The sequence below is a fragment of the Triticum dicoccoides genome, chromosome 5B, assembly GCF_002162155.2.
Source record: "Triticum dicoccoides isolate Atlit2015 ecotype Zavitan chromosome 5B, WEW_v2.0, whole genome shotgun sequence".
Classification (NCBI taxonomy): domain Eukaryota; kingdom Viridiplantae; phylum Streptophyta; class Magnoliopsida; order Poales; family Poaceae; genus Triticum; species Triticum dicoccoides.
In genome coordinates, this window is record NC_041389.1 from 72,495,101 (window position 1) to 72,501,763 (window position 6,663).

The 6,663-nt window shown below is 60.2% G+C and overlaps 1 pseudogene; it reads left to right on the forward strand.

Annotated features, from left to right (window-relative positions):
- The first annotated feature begins 380 nt into the window (after positions 1-380).
- LOC119309103 lies at positions 381-6,461 on the forward strand (annotated as a pseudogene).
- Positions 6,462-6,663: the final 202 nt, after the last annotated feature.

Below are 6,663 nucleotides of genomic sequence, written 5' to 3' on the forward strand. Positions count from 1 at the left end.
AAATCTAATCTGCTAACGTATTCCGTAGCGTGACATCACACCATGACCAAGCCTTTATTCGAATCGTTTTATTGTCCCACCTCAGCGCGTTCAGTGAGGCGGTTTCCTTGGCACGTCTTGTCGAAGCAGAGATCGTGTCCCCTTATTCCGGTATTCTCATCAATACGGGCGTGGGTAACCCAACCGCGCCATTGATTACGGCGCTTGGGAGATAAGCGAGTTTTACCAGGCTGGTGGGGACGCATAGTCGCGTCCGCCCATATAAGGGGATAAGGATCCACCTTTTTCATCCACGCCTTCTTCCTCCTTTGCTCATCCATTTCCGCACACTCGAGCTCCAACGCCCAAGTCCGCACTCCCCACCTCAACCTTCTCCAGCCATGTCCGGAGCGGGAGGCAAGTGGATGTCCTCCTCCGTCACAGAGGGCCACATCAAAAAGCTGAGGAAGGCCGGATAATTGTCCAACGACGTCACGCACCGGCTTCCCGAAGAGGGGCAACTCGTCCCCACCCCCGGGCCCCATGAGAGGGTGGTGTTCCTCCCCCATTTCCTCCGCGGACTGGGCTTCCCTCTCCACCCATTTGTCTGGGGGCTCATGTTCTACTACGGCCTGGATTTCCACGATCTGGCCCCGAACTTCGTCCTCAACATCTCGGCGTTTATCGTCGTGTGCGAGGCCTTCCTCTGCATCCGTCCCCATTTCGGCCTATGGCTCAAGACTTTTAATGTCAAGCCAAAGGTGGTGCGCGGCAAACAGGCAGAGTGCGGAGGCGCCATGGTGGGCAAGATGCCCAACGTCCTATGGCTCGAGGGCTCCTTCATGGAGACCCTAAAGGGGTGGCAATCAGGGTGGTTTTACATCACCGAGCCGCGCGACCCTGAATGGGTCGCAGCCCCCGAGTTTCGATCCGGACCCCCTACGCGGCTCACCTCCTGGAAAGAGACGGGCCTGTCGTGGGGTAACAAAGGAGAGCTAACCGGACTCCAAACATGCGTCCAAACCCTGGTGGACAAGAAGCTCAAACTTGTCAACGTAGTCCAGGTTATGCTCATCCGCCGGATCCTCCCGTGTCAACGACGGGCTTTCAACCTGTGGGAGTTCGACCCGGCGCAATACCAAACTCTGAGCAGGCTCTTCGACACGATATACGAAGATGCCTGGAAGGCGCTATTCAAGGGCGCCGAGGCTCCCGCATCCACTACCGAGGATCGCGGATTCAGCACGTAGCATCACGCTAGTGCGGTAAGCTGTTTTTACCTTTTGCAGGATGTTAGTTTTTCATAGTTTGACTCTATGTGGGATCTAAGCTCCCTTACCTTTGACAGGATTGGCAGGAGACATCCGGATAGATCAACTGTCAGGCTCCTTTGCCCGAAGACCCAGCGGACGCCCGCTTGAGGAAGCTGCTGGTTCCGGCACCCTATGTGGTGCCGGAGAAGAAGGCCAAGAAGAAGGCCACGGGGACTCGAGAGAGTGCCCGGCGCCTGGTGGTGTCGGATTCATCATCCGGTGACTCCGAGACGCACTCCTCTTGTGAAAACGAGGAGGAGGAAGAAGAGACCTCTCCCCCTCCAGCGGGGGGAGGAAAGAAAAGGAAGGCCGCCCCAACTGGGGAGGCCAAAGGGTCCAAGAAGGGGAAGACCCTTCCTCTGGACTACTCCACCAACGCCGACGATGGCGAAGAGGAGTGGCCGCACAGGGCCAAGCCCCTGGCGAGATCGTAAGTATTCGGACACCAGAGCAATTCATAGTGTTCCTTTCTTGCACAGCTCCTCCTTATGCTGAATATGACTATGCAGTCCGCCCAAGGCCGAGCTCGATGAGTCATCGAGCGGCTCCCTGGATTCGTCGAATGTCAATTCACTTCCGCCTGCTACCTCCCCCCGCCCTACGGATGACGCCGAGGTGCTGTCCCAACAGGTTCCAAGCAAGGAGGAGGTGGTCCTGGAGGCGCCGCAAGGCGACCTCCCGGACTCCAGGCGCAAAGGGGATAAAACCCCCAAGGGCTCCGAGTCCGGCCTTGAGCAGGACTCCGCGCCGGAACCTTCAACGGTTCCAGACTCCGGCAGGAAGCCTCCTTCCAAGAGGAGCCGGCCTACCGAGCCGGTGACCTCCGTCCAACCGGAGGCACTGGAAAATTTGCTGGAGGTGCTTAACGGCGCCTCCATCAACGAGGAGCACCGCACTATTATGAGTGCGGTGATCCAGAAGGTTCAGTCCGTGTCGGAGTAAATAACCACGGGTAGCCCAGCCGGCTCCCCCTGGCACTTCAGAAAAATTACAAGCCATTTCCAGCCTTCAATACCAAAGGCGTGGGGCCGTCTTCCCTCAGCCGGCTACCACTCAGAGCGGCTGGATGAAGGCGGCCCTGCCTCAAGACCTCCCAAAGGAAAACCCCAAGAAGGCCAGCTCCAAGAAGCCGGCCACAAGAGGGCCGGCTCCGAGAGGCCGGCCACGAGAGGGCCGGCTCCCAGAAGCCGGCCACAAGGGGGCCGTCTCCCAGAAGCCGACCCTCACCCAGCGGCCAAGACCGTGCCCTCAAAGTCTACACCCACATAACGGCGACAAGACGGGGCGTGGCTACAGTAAAGCCTGCCACCCTAGAATCCCGGGACGCGCATGGCTACAGTGTGTCGTACAGGGTGGCCCTCCCAGTCCGGCGCGGCACTGTTGCCATGTTGACCATGACATCACCCACGGCGTGCTGTCAGAACGGCCCAAGGGCGGCGGGCCTCGATGGATGAGGAGATACCCGAAGACGGCCAGGCCTCCTGTAGTCGGCCTGAGGTGAATCCGACTCGTAGTAGCAGGCTGGTCCCTCCCCTCGAGGGACGCGCCTCATTAAGAAGACAAGACATGGTAAGGCTATAGTGATGCGCCGCCCAACGGCGGCACCGCGGCCATGCTTACCACGACGAAGCCCACGTCACCAGGGGTGGGGGAACAGTAACCAGCCCCCGACAAGACCCCCAAGTGGCGGGACCGGCCTGTCGACTAGGAAGCCGGCAGCCGGCGGGCCCCACCGGTCGGCAGAGAAGCCGGCAAGCATAGACGCAGACAGCTGGGGCCCATGCCCAGCTGGATTACCATTGTACCCCCGGGGGGTAGGCCTATATAAACCCCCCGGGGCGCCCATGCATAGAGATCTCTCTTTTTAGGAGTTTTAGATAACACATCGAGGGGAGAAGAAACCTAGCCTTGCCCTTCTTCTTCTTCCCTCCGAACAGCTCAAGGAGCAACCTTGTATACGCTTTGCCATAGTGACCATGCGGAGACCCCGCAGAGCAGCAGTAGGGGTGTTATCTCCACGGAGAGCCCCGAAGCTGGGTAAGATTCGCCGGCGTGCATGTCTTCACCTTATCCCGTTTCCAGGCACCGGCAACGTCTTATTGGCTCCCACAATGATAAGCCATCCATTGGCATATGTCGCCCCAACCACCCGACATTTGGCGCCCACCATGGGGCCAGGTGCACCGTCGTCCGGAGACCTGCTCTGGACGGGAACCCTCTTCCTTCCCCATGAGCGTAGCCAGCCTGGCTCGCCCAATGGCGCTGGCCCCGACGCGCTGCAAGGCGTTGCTGACGCCTGCGCGGCGAGCTGCCTCGCCGATCTTCTTGGCGAGGCTTGCATCTCCGACGAGCCCGCGTATGACGCAGGCACCAGCTGCCACGAGAGCCACCTCGTCAGCCTCCTTGACCAACTCCATGTTTCCAGCGAGCCCGTTGCGGACTTGGAGTCGGTCGGCTCCACCGACCCGATGCTTGTCGACTCAGACACAGCATCGCTTGACGCCTTCCCCACCAACGTAATCATCATCAATGACCCTCTTCCTCGAGCCGACAGCAGCGGCAGCACCATCACCGAGGTACTGGTCAACAGCCATGGCGCCCCCTCTGGCGGAAACGCCCACGATGCCGTGCAGATGGCGTTGCACGACTTGTCCGCCCCCATCCCGACTGACACCGACGCAGAAACGCTGGAGGCACGCCACCTCGCCCTCGTTGCGGAGGGCCAGAAGCTAGCCTCCATGAGACGCCTCACAGAGGCTCACCAACGCGAAGTCGACCGCGCCGCCTTTGGCACGCCACCTCCTGATGGGCCGAGCGACGTTGGCGTCATCAAGAAACGCGGCACGGCCATCACCGACATGCCGGGAGCGGATCGCCCGGTTTACGCCACGCCTCTCGAGAACCTACGCGCTGCCCAGGCGGCCGTAGACGAGCTGGATAAACTGGGGCCCGACGAGCTCCCTTACATGACCAGACGCATCCAACAGCTTATCGACGCGGCCGCGGAGCGGCATGAAGACGGCGGCCGTGCTGAAAGTCTTCCTCCGCGCCGAGAGCATGGTGCGACGTCACGAACACCGACGGCTGGCAACACCCACACAAGGAAAGAAAAGGAGCCGGCTGTGAGTCGCAGCCGGACTCGAATCTCCATCGAGCGCGACGCAGAAGGCCGCCCTCGAGCTATGGAGCGGCGAGGCAACCCGCCTCCTCCTCCGCCTCGTGGGGAGAGATATCCCACACCACCGCCTGTCACGCACCCGACTCTCAGTGGCCGACTGGGTCGCCGCGAAGGAGTCGGCGAGAATGACGCCCGCCACCGGATCAACCGCCTAGCGCGATCCCTGCCCCTGGAAGAAGAAGATGATGTCGGCCCGCCTTGCTTCGGCCCCCGCATCCGCGATGAGCCCTTCCCCAAAGGGTTCTCGCTCCCAAGAGACACACCCAAGTATAACGGCTCCGTGAAGCCGAAGATTGGTTGATCGACTACTCCATGGTGGTTCGCATAGTGAACGACAATAGGCGTGTTGCCGTGAAGTATGTCCCCCTCATGCTCCAAGGCACGGCGCGCACCTGGATCAACAGCCTCAAGCCTTACAGCATCAACAGCTGGCTAGACTTCACAGAAGCCTTCGTCCGCAACTTCACCAGCACCTACAAGCGGGCTCCCGAGCCCCGACAGCTCTCCTTGTGTGTCCAAGGGCCCCATGAGTCAACCCGCGACTACCTCACGCGTTGGGCCGAGCTCCGCAACTCCCGCGAAGGGGTGCACGAGGTTCAAGCCATAGAGTACTTCACCGCCGGGTGCCGAGAAGGCACCCTCCTCAAGCATCGGCTCCTCTGCGACGAGCCGACTACCCTCGACGAGCTACTAGTCATAGCAGATAAATATGCCACGGCCGACTCCTCCATGAAGACCGAGCTTCGAGTAGACGCCTCCGGGAAGGTGTTCGCCCCGGGTCCCAAGACGCCGGCTGGAGACTCCAGCCGACGCCCGCACCACAACGACCACAAGCGCAAGGGTCCCGCACCGCCTCCCACCAACCGGCAGGTGGCTGCAGTCGAAGACGGACCAACCGAAGGGCGGCCCGCGCTCAAGAAACCGAAGGGCGGCAGGCCGGCTTGGCAGCCGACTTTCTCTTACGAGCAAGCACTTGACGCCCCCTGCAAGTTCCACAGCGGCGCCAAACCCTCCAACCATATGACCCAGAAATGCCACTGGCTCAAGCGAATCTCCCAGGGCGAGGGGACAATACCGCCTCCACCTGCTGGTCAGCCGCCCCGACCCCTCAGCAGCCAGCCGCTCGACCAGCAGTTGGAGCCGTTCAAGACGAGTTCCCCGACGAACATGCCTCCTACATCGTCTTCACAAGCTAGCCGGAAGACCGACGTAGCCGGCGCCGACAACACCAAGAAGTCAATGCAGTCGCCTCCAGCAACCCTGAGTTCATGTACTGGTCAGAAAGGCCGATTAGCTGGAGCCGGGCCGATCACCCAGAGGTGATGCCGTCTCCCGGCTCTTATGCGTTGGTCTTAGACGCCACCCTCGCCACAGAAAGGCGGGCTGCCCGGTTCTCCCGCATGCTGATAGATGGCGGAAGCAGCATCAACATACTGTACCGTGAAACCATGGAGAAGCTAGGCATCAAGACGAAGCAGCTCATGCCCAGTCGGACCGTGTTCCATGGCATCGTACCCGGCCTGTCTTGTTCCCCAATCGGCAAGATCAAGATAGATGTCCTCTTCGGGGACAAGGATCATTTCCGCCGAGAAGCAGTGTGGTTTGAAGTGGTGGACCTGGAGAGCCCCTACCATGCATTGCTTGGCCGCCCTGCCCTGGCCAAGTTCATGGCTATACCTCACTACGCCTACCTCAAGATGAAGATACCAAGTTCCAAGGGCATCATCACCATAACCGAAGACTACAGGAAATTCCCCGAGTGTGCAGCAGCTAGCAGCCGGCTGGCCGAGTCCCTTGTCATTGCCGAGGAAAAGAAGATGTTGGATCGAGTCGTGGCCATGGCCGGCAAACAGCCAGCCCTGTCCCCCGACCCTAAGGAGTGTGATACCCAAGGTTCTTTCCAGCTGACCAAAGAAACGAAGAAGGTGCCTCTGGACCCAGAGCACCCGGAAAGGTTTGCCACCATTGGGGCAAACCTGGACAGCAAATAGGAAGGCGAGCTCGTCGATTTCCTCCATGAGAATTGGGACATCTTTGCATGGTCCCCTAAGGACATGCCGGGTGTTCCGAAGGAATTTGCCGAGCACAAGCTACACGTCCGAGAAGGTGCAAAACCAGTCAAACAACCCCTCCGCCGACTGTCGGAGGAAAAGAGAAGAATCGTAGGAGAGGAGATAGCCCGGCTTCTGGCGG